We start from the raw sequence: 25,751 nt of genomic DNA, 5'->3' as shown, positions 1-25,751 counted from the left end.
TAGACCCAACTATCAGATTTGAAAGAGATGCACAACAGCCAAAACTTACTGATGATGACCTATGAACCTTGCATTCCTTATTTTAGCAAGCAGTATAACATCTTGGCTAACCGTTGGTCAGTACACGGACTTTTTTTGGAGTTCGTAGTACCACAGTCTAGTATATATAGTCACGAAGCTTAATACTTACTAAATATGCAAACATAGGCAGTTGAAATATGCATCCATAGATAGTTGCTCACCACCAGGATCGCTACTATCGCCTCATCACAGACTCTTTCCCTAGCAGACCATAAAATGTATTGTACTTTCGATATCGTGTTCTTTTGAAAAAATTAACACCTTCCTTCCACTATTGAAATATGAAATACATAAAGTTTATATATTATTTTCATAAAATATATATTATATTCTATAAACTCACCTTCCTGGATCTTTCGGAAGAAGGATAACTCTAACAATTTATAGTACTACAAACGTCTCCTTGTCCCATATTATTATTCAAATTATTGTATTTTAGCCATTTACAATTATTACAACCGATAACGAACATTTCACAGTTTACATAGCTTTTCACAAAAATGCGAAATACGGCACATTCAATGCTTTTTCGATCTAGACCAGGCCGTATTGTTTGTTCGGGTTTTCTAATTCAGTGTATGGAGCTCAGTGAAATATTATATTATAACTTTATTGCGTATCATTGATAACCTTTATTTAGTGTACCGGTAATGTGTCCATAAATTCCGTTTACTTCTTGTTGCATAATATGTTGCAGAAATAATTACAAAACTGTGTTATTTTAATGTGAAGAGAATTTGACATGTTAACATAATCTGTTCGCGTCAATATTTCAAGTTCAGAATGGAAGCTATTTTAAGGTTAGAATTTATATTGTGATTTCAATTTAGCACATCTACCTTCCTTAATTTTAGACAAAACATTTACTATACCACTCCTATGAAATTAGTGTACGTACAATTATGTTACTTCGTCTGTTAAGTAGTAGATAAATACAATAATTCAGTACTCAACTGTAGTATTAAAATACAGACAAATTGAATGTCCGGGGTATCATACATGACATTATGCTTAATTATAATGTATGATTGCGAATTTAGGGATGTAAGTTAAATATAGTAAACATAACTTATAATATTCATATGAATGGCAAGGTATTGGAGATGACTAAATTTAGACACAAAGGGGTAACTGGTACAGTAAACATAACCTATAATTTCAACATATCTAAATATCCGTGCTTTGCAATTGAAAATTATTGAATCGTGCATAAATGAATGTACGAGAATTTCGCAATATTTAATCGAAATAAAGGCAGGTATTACACATACGAACAACGTAATTTTCACACCATAAATAACATTACATCTTAACTCGCAAGTAAATTATGTCTGAAGTGTCTCATAATCATTGTTTTAAATTTTATTAATGGAATTACGCTACATTTTAGAGAAACATATGTTACTGTTTATGCATTACAACTAATTTATATGGTTGAAATGCCGCCCTTCGTGATCGGGTTAAGCGAGTCACATGGTCTGCATTACGGCTTGTATTAGATCACGATGGCAGTGGCAGTCTATTGTTCCTAGTACTCACAGCGCTCCAAGCGGCTAGCAACTATCGCGACAAAATGCAAAAAATCACCCCAAGCTTCGCGACTGCATATATTAGACTCTGGCTATTGAACAATATGACCAAAAAATAGATGTGCATAATGTGTTTAACTTATATTGAAACAAAATATTTATTTTAAAAAGGAACAAGTTTGAAGTTCGTTATCCCACGTTAATTACTGTAAAGGAAGTATATATCAGTTTTGGAATTGATTTGAAGAAAGAGGTAAGTGATGTTGCTTGCATCTCGTTGTGTTTCTGTTATTCGTGACTAGACAGTGTATGCGGGATGACTTAAGGAAAAGTGAAGTTGTTTCGTATCGGAGTATATGGCAAGTGCCATGTTTTCCGTCTTTTGTGTACCTGGCGAGTGCAGCAGCGTAGAGAACGAAGGAAACCCGGTCCGTTCATAGTAATATTGCAACGCAATGTGTGCAGTTGTGTTATCCTGCTCAAGTATTTAGTACGCGTTGAATAGTGTTGTGCTGATCCATTCATAATGTCGAAGGCAAAACGTTTAATTCGCTCAGAGACACGAAGTGCAATTAAGAAGTATGGGAGTGGCATTTTATGTATTAACGAAGATAATATCGTCTGTAGTGTATGTAAAATTGGAATAAAAACCAGAACAACTCAGGCTATAGAGAAACATTGCAACAGAGCATCGCACAGGAAATGCGTTGAAATGAAATCTGAGGAACCATCTTTATCATCATCATCATCATCATCATCATCATCATCATCATTTAGTTGTGCAGGAAACGTTTTGCAAAGACATGTGCAAGATGATGCTCGGTGCAAATATTCCTCTAAATAAATTAAGTGATCCCCAATTTTGAGGCTTTCTTCAGAAATTCTCTCGGTACAAAATCTTCAGGTTCGACAACTCACGAGAATATATCGTCGTTTACTGCAACGCTAGTAATTCCACCAAAGATGACGAGGTACGTAATTTTTCTTTTCCTTCTGATTGTACGGTGATACAGTAGCATGTTGACGTCATCTGTTTACGTTTAAAACCTGTTGAGCCAATGGTCTGAATGAATAAAATGTAACATAAAGTAAATGTCCACTTGCATCAACGATAAGTCATGCCGCATTCACTGTCTATTCATGACACATTTCTTTTAAGAAAAGTAAAATATGTGACAGGCCTAGTTCAGACTAGAGTCCACAAATTCAATTAACGTATCTAAATAATATGAATCGTATGTTGGATAATTTGAGTGCATTACCAGATTTTTCACTTTCTGCGTTCACTTCAACCTTCGATATGTAGATTAATATTAAAGTTTCTTGTGTAAAAAACGGAGTTATCCGAATTATCGTGGATTTAGAATTAGTGACGTCCGAACTAGAGGGATTTCACTGCTTAAGCATGACAACTAACAATAATAATGTCAAGGGACCTAGATTTCTTACTTTCAAAACAACTATAAATTAGCATGAATTTCTCATTTTTCGTGTAAGTAAAACTGATGTCGAATAACTTGAATATTCCAACTTCAGTTTGCATTCGACATATTTCTCCTATTCATCTTCTTTCGCCTCCCGGGGCTGTCTAAATGTCCCGATGGTTTCTCCATGTGTCTAGAAATGTTATTTATTAAACGACCGCCATCTGTTTTGCGTATTTTAATGTGAAAAGCGTACAAGGGCTTTACTTGTCGACGAAGATAAAATTCATTGTGACGTCCACCGTCTTGTATTTTATAGCTTTTTATTCTTCGTTCTAAAACACTTACATGTGGATCACGGCTGTAGAGAAATGTCTTCTTAACGGAAATTAAATTTTTCTTCTTTTGGAGGGCATATATACGTATATTCTCGAATACATATTTATATATCTTTCCAGTGTCTTGATTATATGACAAGAACGCATTCGAGAAGACACAAAATTCTGATTTAATATTTCTTTCTCGAAGTTAAGTAAGGAAAAGGACTGCTAACAGACTGACATTCATCAGTGTTGCGTATTATTTTATTTTGGTACTTTCCATTGACCTTTAGTCAGTTTCGCTGATACAAAGGCCATTGCAATAATTCAGTTCAATGAATACACTACAAAGAATCCAATCACTGAATTGTTACCGTATCCGATTCAGCGCGTTACAATTCAGTAAACAAAAGAATTTTTACGCACGGATTCAATGTGTGAATCGGCATTATCTCACTCTTTCAGAGACTTCAACCAACCAAATCACCGACAAACTATCTGTATGTTTTGATACAGTGGGTATAAAAATGTATGCTTTCTAAAAGACTCAAGAAAATATCAATAACTGCATTTATAATAAACTTATAGGCTTACAGCTTCAAAGCGACTTTCTGTTAATATATATTACACAGCTGTGAAAATATAATATGTCGCACACTCGTGTGTAAATGGTACAGATACGGAAATAAAATTTGGAGCTACGTTATTTCAGAGCCTAAGTTTCGCTTACAACACACTGCAAATGTGGAGTAAATAAGAGTCCTGTGTGTGTGTGTCCGTGCGTGCGTGCGTGCGTGTGTGTGTATATATAAATTGAGGCGTTCAGAAGTCAACATCATTAACTCTTTTTCCAAACATTTTGAGATATTCAAGGCTAATGTTAAATACACACAATTGATTCTGTGTTGTAGTCAAGAAGAATATTGCATTCTGTGGGCTTTTTACTAAACTATGGAGTTAATCACATTGATCACTGAAAATATGGTCAATTTAATACATTGCCAACTTAGAAACTCTGAAATAATCAAAAGTGGAATTAATCATGTGTGTGTGTGTGTATATATATATATATATATATATATATATATTGATTGCGGACAGTGGTATGAAATTGTTGCCTAAATACAGGTGGACTCCCGTCAAGACTCGCTCCAAATTTTAATTCCTTATCTGTACAATGCAGGGCCATGATGAGGATTTTTAAAAGAAGAAGGAGTTTTATCCAGGAAATAGTATTTCATTATCAAAATAGTTTCAAAATTTTTAATAAACTGCTTATAAATTACAATATCAGGATTTAAAATTGAAGTATTTCACATTTACCCTAATTTTCTAACTCGTGGGTTGGTGAGAATTAAATCCCTAAACCAGACTTGCAGAAATTTGCACCAATTGTAGACTTACGTCACTTACCCCTTTCTTCCACCCCCGCGTCATTGACTTGGTAGGGGAGGGGATTTGTATTCAATGTCTGTCTTATGTGATTGCGTATGGGCCACAGATACGTCGTTCTACGTCGGTGGACTGCGGACGGGGAACCAGAGCTTTCCCCATGCTTTCCACCCCTCTCTCGCCAGTTCTGTGCACGGCCGTGTTCTGCCCAAGAGCAGGTCTCTCACTGCAATATTTTCTGACGTTTCCTATTTTCTGCCTTCGTCTTTGTCTCCTCATATGCTCCACATATCTTAATGCCGTCTATCATATGATATCTTCTTCTTCTCCGTACTCTTCTCACGTTCATCATTCCTTCCAGTGCATCTTTCAGTAGGCAGTTTCTTCTCAGCCAGTGACCCGACCAATTTGTTTTCCTATTTCTCATCAGTTTCAGCATCATTCTTTCTTCACCCACACTTTCCAACACAGTTTCATTTCTCATTCTGTCTGTACACTTCATACGTTCCATTCTTCTCCATATCCACATTTCAAATGTTTTTATTCGTTTCTCTTCACTTCGTCGTAATGTGCATGTTTCTGTCCCCATACAATACCACACTCCAAACTAAGCACTTCACTAGTCTCTTCGTTAGTTCGTTTTCCAGAAGTCCGCAGAAGATTCTTCTTTATCTATTAAAAGCTTCCTTGGCCTTTGCCATTCTCCTTTTCACTTCCTGGCAGCAGATCATGTTACTGCTTATACAGGGACATCATTTTATTTTTACTAACATTTTTAATATTAACCTGTCTATACTTTTAGAGAACCGGAAACAGCGCTTGCTCCCCCTCCAAGACTGGAGTTCGATGATACTGGCGTAAAACACAAATCACTCTACTAGGTATAGGATGGAAGAAAAGTAGTTCATCCATTTACGTAAACCAGGAAATATCGCGATTTTGAGTTTGATAATTTTCATTAGGTTTTTCTTTAATCAAAGTACAGCACGGTATTAAGAATAAGTGTTTTTACTCACGAAGTGAGTTATCCATGCGAACGTATTCATTATGCAGTGTATACTGTCTACAGCACATTAGCGAACAATATAGAGAAAGAAGTTAAATTGAAAAATTATCATAATATGAATATTTAAACACAATTATGAAAATGGTGGCCGTTCATTTCGATACAGGCTTCAGTTCTTTTGTGCATATTATCGCACTATAGACTACTGCATCTAATTCCAATTGCCAGTTTCGTCCTTCGTACTAGTAACTCATGTTGAAATAATTCTGTACCTACTCTACGTACTGTGAATTCAATCTTCACTTCTGCCCGACCCGAAAATATAAAATTACTCAGACATGCTATCTACTGTCCGTCCAAGTGGTTATGCCGCAGGATTGTAGAAAGGGAGGAAATCACGTGACAGTTAATTACTTAACGAGGCCCTTTTATTTAAGTTAAATTAAACAGCTGTATAATATTACGTAAACGTCCAATTCCTAAGAGAAATTAATGTTTTCAGAAAAGAGCTAAGACAGCCCAGCTTTTACAGAGGGGCGAGCAGAAGCAGGTGGGGGAAATCGGGATTCGACGTAGGCAAACGGACAGTACCTGTGCGAAAATATGATTCAATATTTAAAGCTCTTTCGTCATTGGAAAAAGCGAACATATTTCTGGAACGTACTATACTCAGTAACTCAGTACTGCTTACTATCTGCGGTCTTGGTTCTGTGTGGATTTGGAACTTCCTTAGTAGAAGGGGTGGGAGTGAAGTACATTCAAAAACTCAGGTACAATAAAAATTGAAGTAAAAATAAAATGATGTCCCTGTAGTACACCCCAAGTATTTGAAACTGTCCACTTGCTCTACTGCCTCATTTAGAGTTCGCAAGTATAAATTCTTTATTTGTCTTCCTATAACCATGGTCTTCGTCTTATTTGCATTTATCTCACATATGTGTGTGTGTACAACGTCTATAAATTCTGATTATAAAATGTTTTTTTTTTTTATGAACTTAATCCACCAAATGGTACATATTTAATAGTTATTTACAAAATTCCTATACAATTATTAATTTTAAGAATTTAGCAACTAAATTAATTTCCACACAATAGTAGGCATTGTGTGTGTTACGGCTGTAGGAAACAACTTTTCATTCAATGCATAGGGACGTTACAGTGTCAAAATCACAAAGCCCAACCAACTGATTATACTCCAATTTTACAGAGAACCCTATTTTACCTGAGATAGGTATGTTAGGGTTATAAATACATAATAGTAGGCTAATAATAATAATAATAATAATAATAATAATAATAATAATAATAATAAGATATAGATTAATGAAGTCTCCTATTGAATTAGTCTTACGTGTCAATTATGAAATTAATACAATTTAACAAATCTATATATTCAGCAAATCTGTACAAAGTTTTATAAGTTATACACATGAATGAATGAAATGCAATGAGTTGAAATTAAATACTAAAATACTATCTTATATTTCTATTAATAAGTTTCATGAAATGTATGCTATATTATAACCTAAGCAAATATCTAATCCTAATATTCACTAGAATGTAGTTTAAATTTCTGTAGGTTGAAATCTCTGAAGACGTTACACAGTTTTCCGTTAAACATTGCTGTCACAAGCAATTTTTTAAATTATTATACATCGCAAACAAAAGAACACAAAAATACATCACACAAACATACGAAAACAAAAAACACACACAAAATTGCAACCTACTCGTACATTCAAGAAATTAAATTACAACATCCCATACAGAACAAATAACACTCTACAAAAACATCTCAACACACAAACAACACAAACAAACAAATACAACCACACAGGCGTATACAAACTCAACTGTAACACCTGCAACAACTTCTACATAAGACAAACAGGCAGATCGTTTCAAACAGGTTACAAAGAACACATCACAGCCATAACAAAATCACAAAATACCTCCACATATGCAGAACACATAACAAATGCTAACCACACCCACAGAGACATCAACACAGACATGGAAATACTACACATCCAACCAAAATAGCCAGAAACTAACACAGTAGAACAATATGAAATATACAGACACACAAAAACACACACCAACGAAATTCTCAACACACAACTCAACTTCAAAACACATAAACTCTTTGACTCTACACTATACTACAGGAACACACCCTCACAGGAAGCAAAATAAGTGGCGCCAAGACCAACAACGACCAGTTCTGAAGATGACCCATAAATAGGTCGAAACATGTAAACGAGGTACGTTGAAATTTAACACAGGAAAGTCTTACCATACATATTCCGATGTTAATTTAAATATTTATAGCAAAACATATATATGTATGTATATATATATATAACTATAGAAAAAAATAATAATTCAGTGTATATATACAAATTTTATCATGTGTTCAGATTACAACTTTTGTGAACGTAATTTACATATCTCATAAAATCTTGATAACAGCATTTATTTCGGAACACTTGTATTGGTGGGGAGTACTTGGTGTCGCACCTGTCTAATCGACAAACTAGTTCAAGACGTTGAAGTTCAAATTGTGACACTCAAATAACAAATGTTGGACTGTTTGCACGGGGTCATCACATGCACAAACATTTCCACCTACTGTTTCCATCTTGAATCTTTCGAAATAGCTACCAAACTTGCCGTGTCCAGATAAGAACTGCGTAAGAACAAAGTTCGGTTGCATTAACTTAGAATTTAGTCTATAGTAAATCGTAGGGAAGTATAATTCCCTAGTTAAAGCTCCCTTTGTGCTGCGAACCCAGTCATCATTCCATTCATTAATCGCCCGTTCTTTTAAACGCTTCTTCATATAAGACATCTTAGGGCATTTTGTGTACATATATTCCAGATCCGAAGCGGCAGCCTGTTTCGCCAACACATCAGCACGCTCGTTTCCAGTTGTTCCAGCATGTCCACGAACCCAACATACACAGACATGCGTTGTATTCCTGAAGTTATTTCTTATTTCAATTGTGAGGGGATCCATTATTTATTTATTGTCTACTGCATGGATTGCTGCCTGAGAGTCACTGTAGATGCGAGCCAACCAACTGTTTAGGCCAGTAGTTTTCAACCTCTTTTATGGAATTTGCAGTACTACGAACAAAATTTATTTTGGGAAAAACATCGTGTGTCGCTCATAGAGTCAGAATAAACGTTTCTTAACTGTAATACGGCGGACCAATAATTTATTGCTTTATTTAGACGTGTTAATTAATAAACAGTTACTCTTTGAATTTATTCAATGGAATGTTCCGTAAAACATACAGAAAATAGCGATACAGGGCCTATGTTTACATTGTATGATAATTTATTTTTTATTTCAAATTTTAAGTATTACCCAGCAATAGTACGTATACCACCAGTGGTACTCGTAACATAGGTTGAGAACCTCTGACTTAGATGCCTTACACGTTGGTTGAAGCAGCTGCTAGTAACAGGTAGCGTGTTGGATCGGAAAGGAGCAGAAAAATATGATTTTCAGCAGAAAAAGTTTACAATATTGTACAAGAATTTATCGGGAGTCCAAAGAAATCAATACGAGTAGGAAGTATGAAATTAAGTATAGTGAAACAAATACTTCATAAGATAATGCCAAAAAATTGACGCTATCATAGGTACAAGAGAGAAGCCCCAGGTAATTTAACTCCGATGGTTTCGAAACCACGTGCGAGAATAGCCTCGAATCACACACACTTCGCCCTCTCTATCCTGAGACTACATAAGTGGTTGACAAAAGAAATAGTATAAATAGGGCCTAAATCGATCGTATACTTCATTAAGTACAACTTCTATTTACTTCTTCGCTTACATTTGTTTGTAGAATGAAACAAGTATAACATACCGAGGGTGCCAAAAAATGTATACACACTTCAAACAAAGAAAAAACTATGTTAATATAACAAAACTGAATTCACACAAACAGAAAATGGTGAGCACTAATCATCTTAGACTTTTATAGTTACAACAGTTGCTCAAAATGCCCACCATGGGTGTCGAAAAAGTATGTTAACATAACAAAGCTGAATTCACACAAACAGAAAATGATGTGCACTAATCATCTTAGACTTTTACAGTTACAACAGTTACTAAAATTTCCGACCATGGGCATCGACACACTTCTGAGTACGTTAAACTACTGTTCGAGCAACGTTTGCGAAAGTGTACTAAGCGATTGCAGCACATGCCGTTTCAATTTCTTCCCAAAGTGCTGCCAGTGTAGCTAGTTTTCTTGGGTATACAACATTCTTACGAGTCTCCCATAAGTAGAAGTCCAACAGAGTTAGATCCGGAGAACGCGGTGGAAACTCAATCGGACCTCTTCGTCCTATCCAGTGCCCTGGAAGATTGTCATCAAGGTACGCAAGTACATCTCGGTGGTAATGTGGTAGTGCACCATCCTGTTGGAAGTAAAATTCCTCATTTCCTTAGTGTTCGAAGAGCGGGTAAGACGGATGTGCGTAACATGTTCAGATACACTTGGCCAGTTACTGTTCCATCAAAAAAGAATGGTCCAATTAGACCCCTATATGACGAACCACACCAAACATTAATTCCAGGTAAATTAACAGCCTTTTTCACAAAAACATGTGGATTGTTTGCAAACCAGTAGACAGAGTTATTCCGGTTAACAGTTCCGTTCAACTTAAATTGTGCCTCATCGGACCAAACAACTTTCCCCACGAAGGCCTCATCCTCTTGCACCATGTTCCGAAACCATCACAGTATTGCATTCTCCGATCAGGATCATCTTCATTTAATGCACGCAAGTGTCTTGGGATGAAAACTTTCAACTTTGCTGTTTTAATAATACGACGTACGCTAGTTCTGCGAATCCCAGTCTCATGTGCACATTGCTTTGTAGATTTCTGCAGTGAGTGCTCAAAACGTTCCAAAACCATAGCCGAGGACGCAGGGCTTGTTGATGTGCGAGGTCTCCCAGATCTGCCCTTGTAAACATCGCATACGGTACCATGAGTCTCAAATTTGTCACGAATGCGTGCAATTGTTCATCGCGGTGGTGGTTCTGTTCTGTACTCACGTCTCCATTGCCGTTGAACTTCAACAACTTTTTCGGTTCTCCAATACCATTTCAAACGATAATCTTGGCTCCATTTTGTTGTTGTTTGACGTGTCGCACAGCAACGCTAGCATAACGTATGTGAGTCTCATCTGTTTACAGGACATCATACTACACATTAGTTTTTTTTTTTTTGGTCCAACTTTCAAATATATTAAATAGATATCTACATTTTTTCGCACCTTCTGTATAAATAGAAATATACTTTTTAAGTGTTTCTTGAACCCGCAGAAAGTACTATATAGGCCCCACTTCAATTTTCCTTCTTATTACATAAGTTCATACAAACGAATTCAAAACAAAAATCTGCAGCACTGTGATTATAGGCCTATTACAACAAATACGATCATTTTTAATTTAACGTAGTCTTAAGTTTAATCTCGGAATAATATTTTAATGCAACGACTTATTTTCAAGAACGATTGCCAACTATTTAAGTAATTCACAGAATTCTGGTATTCCATTGCTTGAAAAATAAATATCAACACCGTCAAGTCTTCACTTCCACCAATTGAGACGATCTTGCACTTACGACAGGCCATAACCTTCTTACAAGATCCATAACCTTTAGTTTCTTTCCGTGGCTTTTTATTTAGCAAAAGTTTCTTACTTCGTGCGTTGTAATACTTTATTTTTCTTGAGCCACGCTCTCGAGACGGAATCAAGCTTGCAAGACGCGCAACTGCCCTCCAAACGCCCATTACTTTAATACTTTATGTACAACGGAGCTCTCAACTTGTTTCAAAGCTTCTTGTGCCCTATAACCCACACACCGGAGTTATAAAATCTTAATTTTGTTGATTATCATCATCACAACAAACCTGACAGTTTCAATAACTAGTGCGATATTTCAGCCTGGAGCTACACCACAAGTATCATATAAATAACAAAGTCAGTTGAAGAGTTCTGGTTCAATTTCAGCTGAATCCTGTTAACTTTTGTGTTATATTAAGTGGTTGTATCACAGCTTTATGTACGGGTAATGCATATATACTGTTTTCCTTTAAATGGTACAGAATATAACGCTATTCGTATAACGTTTTGACAAATAATATCATGGTCGGGTAAATTTAATTTTCCAAGTCAATCAGGTTCATGTATTCATACAGGCCTATATCGATGCACTGGTACACAACTGCGATATATGTTAAATGAAAATTTGATATATGAATGAATTTAAAGGCTTTATCTAATAATAAAAGAACTCAATTTGAATAACATTTATATTGTCATCATTTCACTTTTTGACTGGCCCATTTGTAATATGCCTCAGTATGAACCAATATATTTTTCTGAATACCATCTTCGTAATCGGAGAATTATATGAGCCGTTCAGAGCAAAAGTGGTATAAGTCAAAATTGGGTAATGAGGTTTAAAGAAAAAATTCTGTAAAATAAGCGCAAAGTAGCAATTAATATGTCCTTCTTGCTATCCACTTACTACTAATAGTTTAAATAAATTGAATATTAATTGCTACTTGGCGCTGTATTTTACAGAATGTTTACTTTAACTCTCATTACCCATTTCTGACTTACACCACTTCTGCTCTGAACATATCGATGCCCAGAACCAGACTGTTCCAAGTCCATTTTACTATTTTTTTTTTTTTTCTTCAGGAGAGCTATTTTCAGCTCCTGACATTCAAAGCTTCATGAAACAATTTGGAATAGCTTCATGGCAACCTTATGGAGAGGAATATTTATAATTTTGTTCGATTCATATATGCAGACAAGAACTGAAACACAATGAAACACAGATTTCTTTCTTATAAAAAGTTGCACTAAGAACAGTCTGGTTCTCAGCCATCGATATGACAAACTACGGGAAAATGTGTTTATAACACCAGTGGGTATTGGCAGCAATGGCAATGCATGTTGTTGTTGTTATTATTATTATTATTATTATTATTATTATTATATTATTTGTTTAATTATTTACTTATATATTTTGAGGTTCTGTCTAATATGTAGGGCCTACATCTATGTCAGGCAGTACATCTCATTTTGCAGAGGAAGAATAATTGAAGGGTTAAAAAAACAACCATAGTACAAAAACATAAATTTTGAGGAGAAACAAAAAGCTATCTGGCATGGGTATTGCAGACACTTCAAGTATGAAATTCATCATTGTAATTTCTTAAGATGTTGTAGAAAATTGGGAAAACTAAAGTACATTTATAATTTAATTGTCTGACAGAAATACATGTGTAAATGCAGGTAACTGTGGACAATGGTTGCTTTAAGAAAAAATTCTCTGTTGTGTCTGAAGTCTGTCTCTCCTTTAATCTTCTTTTATTTCTTATATCCTGTTTCTTCTCCTTTCGTTGCTCACGTTTCTTATTACACTAATCAGACTTAGATGTATACAAACAATTGTTCTTTTCTTCCTCAGACAAATAATAATAATAATATTAATAATAATAATAATAATAATAATAATAATAATGAAACTCTTTGTTGGCGTTCTCTTTCAAAGACACACTCCAACATTCCAAAATAATATCTATGGGCATTTAAATTATTCAGTGAAATAAGTGACACCATCCAGTGAGTTCCGAAGCGTTTCTTTCAAGTACAAATTATGTTAATCTCAACTGTAATTAAATTAATATTTTTGTGGATTTCTTTGTCTCACTATAATTTTTTTTATTAAATAGTTAATTTCACCTGTTCAAATGAAAACGAAGAACACACGCAAATGGCGACTTTAATTCCCCAGTTTCTTGAAAGTTCAGGAGCCAGACTTCAAGGATATTTAATCACAAGGAAGCTGAGAGCAGCTCAGTGGAAAGAAAAGAAGCGAGCTTCACTTAAGTAACGACGTCGCAAAGCCTTGAGATGACGACTCTCAGACTCCGGCTTTGTATCGGTGCAGATTTTACGAAAGATAATTAATTCATGAATATACCTGGAATAGTAGTCCTGTCTGTTTCGTCATTCTCACGAAATTATATAATATTATATTCGAGTGATTTGTATGTGGTAATGCTAGAAAAATTAACAATAAAATTCGAGTAGAAAACAGATTATACTTAAAAAAAATCGGGATGTGGCTGTTTCGCAAGACGTCCGTGGGTTTTACGTGAATAGTTTGACTTCAATCGACAGATCTAGACGATATCCTTCGTTTGGCACCAAAATCAGCGCGCTAGCACATCGGGGGCGCGAGATATACGACCTGCAAATTTTGGAGCACGCCCAAAACTGCCCTTCCCGCGCCTCGGACATGAGCGGCGCCAACTCAAGGTCATGCTCGCATCGTAGTCGTATACTCGAACGAACAATACATTTATTTTAATCGTGTTATTAGTCAGGGACTTATAGTTTCAGAATGGATCACCCTGCAAACTTTACATCGTCGTTTCCGACCTAGTGACGCATGTGTCGGTCTCGTTTTAAAGACGTATTCCCATAAAAAAAGTTTGAAAAATTGACTGGGCTTTCAAGTAAAACCCAATGATTCCATGCCACGTCTATATTCGAACTGAAATAATGAAATACAATAGAAGATGTCCGGGAAGAACCTCATAAAAAAAGAAGAGATATCTCAGAAATTGCTAAATTTATTTTATTGATGTGTACACGTTAGAAAGAGAAACTCGAACAGTTTTGTTTACATAACAGTACTCTCGAGATATGCGCCATTCGTAGCGCGGATTATATCCAGGCGGAAAACTCTCGTAAGAGCATTTATAGTGTTACCAGTGTTATCGCTTCCATGATTCGACGACGTAAATCTGCGATCGTCTGACTTTATGGCATGAAGTTACAATTTGTAGCTATGTAGATGCGTTGGTGGGCGATGTGGACAGCGGATTTCGCCATATTCAGCTGCCTTACAGCCACACGAATGGATTTTCCTGGGCTTCGTATCAACTAGAAAGCCGACACCCTGTCGACATCATACCGGATAAGACGTGTCGTCTGAAAATTACCTTGCATCCGTTTGCAGTCACAAAAGGCACTAGGGCCTTGTCCACATCTCAGATGGATATTAAATTGCAATGGTAGTAAGATTAAGTTGCAATATTAATGCATTATTAAATTGCAGTGAAAGAAAAATGCAGCAACAAAAATCAACATTCGTGAACGGGGAGGAAATTTTTGTTTTTCTCATCGCGCAAATATATGCGTATGCGCATAGCTCGCTGCGAGTGTATCCAAAAAAAGCTTTTTGATTTTCTATTTCTAACCGTGTAAATACCGAGACAATAAATTCAGTAGTTTCTGAGATAAGATTTTTTGTTGTTCACTGGGTTTATCCCAGATATAGTGCAAAAGTTGATAATATTGTGATACGAGTAATATTGTGATAGTTCTTTTTGGGAATTTATTACAATTTTACTGAACGAGAGGAAGACCGGTTCTTTGCGTCAACGTATTAAGGGTATGTTCGTTGATAAGTTGCTATACAAAACTGGCCCTTCGCTCGCTCAGTGAAATTGTAATATATTCTCAAAAATAACTATCACAATATTACTCGTATCACAGTATTATCAACCTTTACCCTACTGTATGTTGGCCTACTATCTCTAACACTGTAGTGTATTTTATTTTACATTCAAGTAAATACATAATATAACCCATAAGTATACCCAATATTTTCATATACAATTAAATTCGCCTTTTACCTATAGAACAGTGTTATTTTCTACTTGTTTAATACGGTACCTGTAAGAATTGGTATAAGATAAATGCGTCCAATGCTAGTTCGTCCACTACTTTACGTCCACGGTTATTTTTCGTCCAGTACTACACTTCGTCCACAATCTTATATCCAAGAACTTTTCATCCAAGCAAGAGAATAAACACTTCTAATAAATACCATCTCAGAACAGGAACAATAATTTACTTGTAGTGATAATTTTACTGCAATATAGGCCTAGCTATACTAATCCGTAGATTACATAAGGAAATGACAGTCTTGTTTCTATGACATCAGTAAAAAGAGAGTTTATGGAAAAACCTTTCATTTCAAAACATTACACGTTTTCTTTCCTTCTAAATAAAATATGGGTTTTTCACTTTAAAAGTATTATATTCTGTTATACGAATTCAGATCAATTGATAGCACAATTAGTCATAACCTGGTATGCTGATTTTGCACGTTTAAGAGCTTCCAGGACGTTTCGTCCACTAACTTACGTCCACGGACATTTCATCCATGATACTTTTGCGTCCAATGCTAGTTCGTCCACTACTTTACGTCCACGGTTATTTTTCGTCCAGTACTACACTTCGTCCACAATCTTATATCCAAGAACTTTTCATCCATACTCATTTTTCGTCCAGTACTACACTTCGTCCACAACCATATGGCCAAGAACTTTTCATCCATACTCATTTTTCGTCCAGTACTACACTTCGTCCACAATCTTATATCCAAGAACTTTTCATCCATACTCATTTTTCGTCCAGTACTACATTTCGTTCACAAACTTATGCCCAAGAACTTTTCATCCATACTCATTTTTCGTCCAGTACTACATTTCGTTCACAAACTTATGCCCAAGAACTTTTCATCCATACTCATTTTTCGTCCAGTACTACACTTTGTCCACAACCTTATGCCCAAGAACTTTTCATCCATACTCATTTTTTGTCCGGTACTATACTTCGTCCACAACCTTATGCCCAAGAACTTTTCACCCATACTCATTTTTCGTCTAGTACAACACTTAGTCCACAACCTTATGTCAGTATTACACTTCGTCCACAACCTTATGTCAGTACTACACTTCGTCCACAACCTTATTCCCAAGAACTTTTCATCCATACTCATTTTTCGTCTAGTACAACACTTCGTCCACAACCTTATGCCAGTATTACACTTCGTCCACAACCTTATGTCAGTATAACACTTCGTCCACAACCTTATGTCAGTACTACACTTCGTCCACAACCTTATTCCCAAGAACGTTTCACCCATACTCATTTCTCGTCCAGTACAACACTTCGTCCACAACCTTATGTCAGTATTACACTTCGTCCACAACCTTATGTCAGTACTACACTTCGTCCACAACCTTATTCCCAAGAACTTTTCATCCATACTCATTTTTCGTCTAGTACTACACTTCGTCCAGAACCTTATGTCAGTACTACACTTCGTCCACAAACTTATGGCCAAGAACTTTTCATCTATACTCATTTTTCGTCCAGTACTACACTTCGTTCACAACCTTATGCCCAAGAACTTTTCATCCATACTCATTTTTCGTCCATTACAACACTTCGTCCACAACCTTATGCCCAAGAACTTTTCATCCATACTCATTTTTCGTCCAGTACTACACTTCGTCCACAACCTTATGTCAGTACTACACTTCGTCCACAAACTTATGTCCAAGAACTTTTCATCCATTCTCATTTTTCGTCCAGTACTACACTTCGTCCACAATCTTATGCCCAAGAACTTTTCATCCATACTCATTTTTCGTCCAGTACTACACTTCGTCCACAACCTTATGCCCAAGAACTTTTCATCCATACTCATTTTTGTCCGGTACTATACTTCGTCCACAACCTTATGCCAAAGAACTTTTCACCCATACTCATTTTTCGTCCAGTACAACACTTCGTCCACAAACTTATGCTCAAGAACTTTTCATCCATACTCATTTTTCGTCCGGTACTATACTTCGTCCACAACCTCATGCCCAAGAACTTTTCACCCATACTCATTTTTCGTCCAGTACAACACTTCGTCCTCAACCTTATGCCCAAGAACATTTCATCCATACTCATTTTTCATGCAGTACTACACTTCGTCCACAACCTTATGTCCAAGAACTTTTCATCCATACTCATTTTTCGTCCAGTACTACACTTCGTACACAAACTTATGCCCAAGAACTTTTCATCCATACTCATTTTTCGTCCAGTACTACACTTCGTCCACAATCTTATATCCAATAACTTTTCATCCATACTCATTTTTCGCCCAATACTACACTTCGTCCACAACCTTATGCCCAAGAACTTTTCATCCATACTCATTTTTCGTCCAATACTACATTTCGTTCACAAAGTTATGCTCAAGAACTTTTCATTCATAGTCATTTTTCGTCCAGTACTACACTTTGTCCACAACCTTATGCCCAAGAACTTTTCATCCATACTCAGTTTTTGTCCGGTATTATACTTCGTCCACAACCTTATGCCCAAGAACTTTTCATCCATACTCATTTTTCGTCACGGACAACACTTCGTCCACAACCTTATGTCAGTACTACACTTCGTCCACAACCTTATTCCCAAGAACTTTTCATCCATACTCATTTTTCGTCTAGTACTACACTTCGTCCACAACCTTATGTCAGTACTACACTTCGTCCACAACCTTATTCCCAAGAACTTTTCATCCATACTCATTTTTCGTCCAGTACTACACTTCGTTCACTACCTTATGCCCAAGAACTTTTCATCCATACTCATTTTTCGTCCATTACAACACTTCGTCCAGAACCTTATGCCCAAGAACTTTTCATCCATACTCATTTTTCGTCCAGTACTACACTTCGTCCACAACCTTATGTCAGTATTACACTTCGTCCACAACCTTATGTCAGTACTACACTTCATCCACAACCTTATTCCCAAGAACGTTTCATCCATACTCATTTTTCGTCTAGTACTACACTTCGTCCAGAACCTTATGTCAGTACTACACTTCGTCCACAAACTTATGGCCAAGAACTTTTCATCCATACTCATTTTTCGTCCAGTACTACACTTCGTTCACAACCTTATGCCCAAGAACTTTTCATCCATACTCATTTTTCGTCCATTACAACACTTCGTCCACAACCTTATGCCCAAGAACTTTTCATCCATACTCATTTTTCGTCCAGTACTACACTTCGTCCACAACCTTATGTCAGTACTACACTTCGTCCACAAACTTATGCCCAAGAACTTTTCATCCATACTCATTTTTCGTCCAGTACTACACTTCGTCCACAACCTTATGCCCAAGAACTTTTCATCCATACTCATTTTTCGTCCAGTACTACACTTCGTCCACAACCTTATGCCCAAGAACTTTTCATCCATACTCATTTTTGTCCGGTACTATACTTCGTCCAAAACCTTATGCCAAAGAACTTTTCACCCATACTCATTTTTCGTCCAGTACAACACTTCGTCCACAAACTTATGCCCAAGAACTTTTCATCCATACTCATTTTTCGTCCGGTACTATACTTCGTCCACAACCTTATGTCCAAGAACTTTTCACCCATACTCATTTTTCGTCCAGTAGAACACTTCGTCCTCAACCTTATGCCCAAGAACATTTCATCCATACTCATTTTTCATGCAGTACTACACTTCGTCCACAACCTTATGCCCAAGAACTTTTCATCCATACTCATTTTCCGTCCAGTACAACACTAATTTTCGTCCAGTAGACCTACTATACTTCGTCCACAACCTTATGCCTAAGAACTTTTCACCCATACTCATTTTTCGTCCATTACTACACTTCGTCCACAACCTTATGCCCAAGAACGTTTCATCCATACTCATTTTTCGTCCAGTACTACACTTCTTCCACAAACTTATGTCAGTACTACACTTCGTCCACAACCTTATGCCCAAGAACTTTTCATCCATACTCATTTTTCGTCCAGTACTACACTTCTTCCACAACCTTACGTCAGTACTACACTTCGTCCACAACCTTATCCCCAAGAACTTTTCATCCATATACATTTTTCGTCCAGTACTGCACTTCGTCCATAACCGTATACCCAAGAAATTTTCGTCCACAATCATTTTTCGTCCAGTAGTACACTTCGTCCACAACCTTACGTCCAAGAATTTTTCGTCCACAATCATTTTTCGTTCAGTACTACACTTCGTCCACAACTTTATGCCCACGAACATTTTTCATTCAATATTGCACTTCATCCACTACTTAACTAAAAATATATCTTTTAGTCCAAGCAATTAAAAATGCTTTTTAAACAGTATGTTGCCGTTTGTTATTAGTACCCAAGGCATTACAACATTCGTACAAATGTTTACTCATCGTAAGAAGTGTTAGTGGACCGAACATAGCATACGTTATTACTTCTTCAAAGAGAAAAAAACGTATTCTGACGTACAGTACCAGAAAAAATGTAATGGGAAGAGTTAGCATATAAGCAGGCGCTCTTGTTTACTGCATATGCGCACTGCATTGTACCTGCAACTTAATCAAATTAGGTAGTCCATTTCTTTTTTCTGAAACTTCACAATTATTTAGGCCACCGGCGTAGCTCTGTTGGCTAAGGCGCTTGCCTGCCGATCCGAAGTTGCATTCGGGCGCGGGTTCGATTCCCGCTTGGGCTGACTATGTGGTTGGGTTTTTTCCGAGGTTTTCCACAACCGTAAGGCAAATGTCAGGTAATCTATGGCGAAACCTCGGCCTTATCTCGCCAAATACTATCTCGCTATCACCAATTCCATCGACGATAAATAACCTTAGTTGATACAGCGTCGTTAAATAACTAAGTAAAAAAGTACAATTATTTATTTACATACTGCCCTTACTGACTCAGTATACTCTCAACAAAATATACATATGTAAATATAAGGAATGAATTAAAATAAGGATATGAAAAATTACAATTTATCAATGAGGCACCACGTGATTAATTAAGATTTGACAGGACTTTTTAATACAGTAATCCCAGTATCATCCCTCAGAGATGTACGCAGAGCAAATTACTGTCCATTCTTAAAAAAGAAAAAGCTGGGATAGTCCCTTGCATTAAGGGCTACTTCAGTTTGAAATAGTTAGCTGTAGGTTCATAGATCAACTTCTTCTAATGGTGGACCTCGGTTAACTGATGACATCTCACTTCAGAACGTATCGTTGGGTCCACAGTGATGCTCTATTTATGTCAGCATTGTGAGCTAAAATGTTCCCACTCTTCGTCGACCCATTTTCAGGTAGGCAGGATATTTCTTCTTCTACACGATTTAGAAAGATATCCGCGAGTTAGAAAATTAAATGGGAAATACTTCAATTTGAAATCCTCATATTTTAATTTATAAGCAGTTTATTATTATTTATTACAATTAATAATATTACTATAATTAATTATTAAATAGTGATTTTATAGTTATCCTATATGTTTTCTTCAATTATTTTGAAAGTTAGGAAATAATGCTTTATAGGCCTTAACTTGGAAATTGAAGTCTGTTCAGCCAAAATTTACCTTGGCGATTTACTCTGATTTCCCTACAGGTTTCTAATAACTTATGAATTTTGTTCGGAATTCTATTTCTTCTAGTTTTTATAACACTTCTCTATTTCTTCTAGAATTTATTTTTCTTCACATCTAACTGGCATGCCTGTAATAATTCTTTCTCTATCCCTTTATTGATCTGAAGTCATAAAACGCACGATGATTCAAACATACAGCATGTACGGTAGGCATTAATATCAGACGAGACTCTTCTTTTCACTTTCAAAGGAAATGGAGCCGATAAACATAAAAGAAGTAGACGTTGATATGAAAGCTCGTCCTTCTTCTTTTCCTCGTTAATGAACAAAGAAGTAAAACATTAGACAGTCTTGGTATTTTGAAGGGAATTTGATATTGATTTTCGCAGCGTGTAGAGGTTCCAAATACGCTGTATTTTTAGTCCTCTCAAGTTCTCTTCTTCTTTTCTACGTCTCTGAACACAAAGGGATGAGTTTCGAGTTGAGAGCATCTATTTCTGGTCCCCTGATTCACCTCTTCAAGTACTGTTGATTGTTGTTACCAAGGATACCTTGCTAGTAGACAATGGAACGACTTTCATTATTTCTTACGAGAATAAGAAAAGAAAATATGAAGGGTTCAGAACCATAGTGGGCCAAGCGCCATTTACTAAAACCGTAGAAAACAGGGGTTAAAATGAAGTTATTACCATAATTCAATGTAAACATGTAGTAAGTAATATAAAGTATACACATTAAAACTAAATGATATGTCAACCTTCATTAAACTATGGTATTCACTTTACTTTAACCCTTGCTTTCTCCGTTTTTAATAAATGGCGCTTGGCCCACTATGGCTCTGAACCTTCATATAAGAAGACAAGTCCCCTGAAACATTCTTCAGCATCCTTCTGTCTGGGTTATAGAATGTTCTCAGTCTTAATATTTGAAACTAGCTGAGCAGCTTGCAAAAATTGCCACTATATAAGTGTTAACAACACCCATGCCAGACTGTTTTTTCTTTCTCCTGAAAATTTATGTTTTTGGACGATGGTTGTTTTTCCAAAAAAAAAAAACCCTCAAATTATTCCTCGTTTGTTTGCCATACTTGGTCTTTCTGTTTTCCTTTTCTCCTGCTTTCTTCTATTCTTAATTCAATTCTTCCCTTAATTTTTTCATAGTTTCTTTTCTTAATTTTTTATATTTACAATGCCATTTATTTGAAGATAAATTCATCCAAAAAGCCATACATTCATTCAAGCATAAATGCATTCATTTGCCTGTCAAAATAGAGTTTGTTAGTCACTCCATGTAGCCTATGTATCCACATTAATCCATTCCTACATCTTTGCGCTATTTCTTTTCACGTAGGTTAATAAATTAAAGTTATTAATTCAATCATATGCTTTTATCCACCCATCCCCATACACTTGTACATTCGCTCATCCAATGCATTCTTTCACTCTAGTCCGCCGAGTTAGTTCTGTGGTAGTGTGTCTGCCTCAAGACTATAAAATCTCTACCTCGGGACTAGGAGAGATGGCGGTGCACAACTTCCAATCACTAGATTGTGAACCAATATGCCTGGGTTAAATCACAAATCTCTCCGCAGTGCACATGAAGTGAAGATATATGTCACTGTTAATAGTGATACGTCCGTCGGATGGGGACGTTAAGACTGGCGTTGGTGCCATTCGACAGGAGTAGGCTACGTGCCGGCACCGGGTTTCCCTTCTCCCTTCCCCATCTTCATCATCATCTCTCATTCCCGACACTACACTTACACGAACACTTACACATACACTCACCCTAGTACATGACATAACTCTTCACACAGATATACATCATGTACAGCGTGACACGCCGAAGTGGTGTACAACTAGAAAATGGGTCACAGTTCTGCCATCTATCCGCAGCATGCGGAACTCGAATCACGCAAGTGAAATGGGTGGACATGGGACACACACACACACACACACACACACACACACACACACACACTATCCGTTCTTTTTCCGTTCTGATATTCTATTTCTTATTTATATTCTTTAATTCGCTTTTATTTCTATCTCTTTGTTTCTCTTTCTTACATTTCTTCTTTCGTTATTCTTTCTTATTCTTCTTTCTTTTCCATGCCTTGCTCTCTTTCTCCTTAATGCTTTCATTTTCCATTCTTCGTTTTTATATCTTCTTTGGAATTCTTGTTCACAATGAAGTTACATTTGTGTCGGTAACATAGAGATGGATCAAACAATACACATCTTCTGATCTAAGAGAAGTACTTTTCAACTTTCGATAGAAGCTTCTTGAATATTGATGAACTTTAGTCTCCATCGTAATTCCCGTTATGCTATGGTCCATTGTTACAATATAATCCTGTCAGAGAGACTTCGGGTGTCTTCTGCAGTCTGAAGGGGACAAACGTTCCGACCTTTTAGCCTTTGATGGTATGCTTCTTTGTAGAGATAAATTACCTAAGTTGTTGCAACAGCAGTACTTCATTTAAAGACTCTTTCAACTTCAAAGTTTATTCAGTGTCGAAACTGAATGTGGGCGAGAAATGAGCAATGAATTTTCGTTGAAGCTTTCTTTTCAGAAAGGCTTAGTATGCGTGCCGTTACGTAGGATATATGGCACAGCTTTACCTCCCACCCGGAGGAAGACATGATAAGAATTTATCGCATTTTAATTTTCATCGCACAAAGTTGAATTTGAAAAAGAAAGCCTCGGGTGCAACGGTTAACATGATAAGTCTGCACGGCACGTATGTTTTCACAAATGTTTAATATTTACATTGCAATTCTGAATTTAAAACATTTCTCCAAACCATTTTCATGACACATAAGCCTTACTTAATTACAAGTGGTTTTTAAGGAATCTGGAGGTTCATTGCCGCCCTCTCATAAGCCCGCTATCGGTCCCTTTCCTGAACAAGATTAATCCAGTCTTTACCATCCTATTCCACCTCACTGAACTCCATTTTATTATCCCCCCTTCTACGTTTCGGGCTCCCCAAAGGTCTTTCCCCTCAGGTCTCCCAACTAACACACTGTATGTATTTCTGAATTCATTCATACATGTTACATGTCCTGCCCATCTCTAACGTTTGGATTTAATGTTCCTAATTATGTCAGGTGATGAATGCAATGCGTGCAGTTCTGCGTTGTGTAACTTCCTCCTTTCTCCTGTAACTTCATCCCTCTTAAACCCAAATTTTTTCCTAAGCACCTTATTCTCGAACATCCTTAACCTATCTTCTTCTCTCAAAGTGAGAGTCCAAGTTTCACAGCCATACAGAACAACGGGTAATATAACTGTTTTATAAATATTGAAGATATTACAAAAACAGCCCTAGTCATTTTTAATGAAATTGAGTTAAGAACACATTTTCTACTGTTTCAAATGTTTATAGACTCCAAAAATGATCCATGTCAGGTGCAATAGCCACAAGGATAAACACCAATTATACGGAAACAGCTGACATGTGTTGTTCTATTTATTTTTATTTTTTTCCTGAAAAATAAGAATTTTGACAAAGGTTGTTTTTGTAATAATGTTTTAAATCTAACTTTCTGTTCTTTTTTAAGCAAACTAGATGACAAAAGCTTCTCAACCGGATAATAGCAGGCATTTCCCATATTTATTCTGCGTTTAATTATCTCTCGAGTGTCATTTATATTTGTTACTGTTGCTCCAAGTACCGTATTTATTTGAAATAAAAATTTCGGAATAATAGCTAGAGACTTGAACATTTTGCATTAGCGATATACGTGAATTTCAATATTACGAGTTAAATGTTACTTTTCTATAATTGTAAAGGTGAATGATGTGATTTTTTCTGCCATATTTGAATATGCAAAAAATGTCTAATTTCGAAACTTATGAAATTACTGAATAAAGAATAAATGTTATTCCTTACCGAATTACATAATATGAAAGTGTTATCTTACTAGCGAAAACATACTTTTTTGGAGGAAAAAATCGATTCTAGACAGTTACACATTGACAGACTCTTCATCTCGATCGGTAACGTTGGAAAATGTCCGCAAGCATCGCTCTTCATCGCTTCGCTGCAGCAACATCATTACAAAGGTGCTGCACATAACATAATCAATGCAGCAATCGATTCTCGTAGTGATATAAACTCTAGCAATGTTCGACTTCATATTGATTGTTGAATATCGTATTGTGTCAGATCCAAAGTGTAATTTGAAAGTATATAATCAAGAGTTACTTACAAAGATTACATTTAAATACTGTAGTAGCCTATATTTTCTTGTGTTTGTAATTGTTTTGATTTATTATTGTTAATACAGGAAACAATATTGAGGTGAGATTAATTATTCTCTACTGCCAATGTCAAATTGGATTAATTAATCATATATTTTCTTCTTTAGTTGGTTATTTAATGACTCTGTATCAACTACCTACTAGGTTATTTAGCGTCGACGGGATTGGTGATAGCGAAATAGTATTTGGCGATACAAGGTTGAGGATTCGCCATAGATTACCTGACATTTTCCTTACGTCTGGGAAAATCCTCAAAATATCCAACCAGGTAATCATCCAATCTATTCATCTAGAGAAAATCAAATTCGAGTGGGATTTAATTGAATATTACACGATTGGAAGAAAGTATATAAATACTAGAAGAAATAAAGTACTCTAATACAATAAAGTATTAATTGACT

Source organism: Periplaneta americana, chromosome 4, assembly GCF_040183065.1.
Source record: "Periplaneta americana isolate PAMFEO1 chromosome 4, P.americana_PAMFEO1_priV1, whole genome shotgun sequence".
NCBI lineage: Eukaryota > Metazoa > Arthropoda > Insecta > Blattodea > Blattidae > Periplaneta > Periplaneta americana.
The sequence above is the reverse complement of the archived record's forward strand: the minus strand, read 5'-3'. Positions refer to the sequence as shown.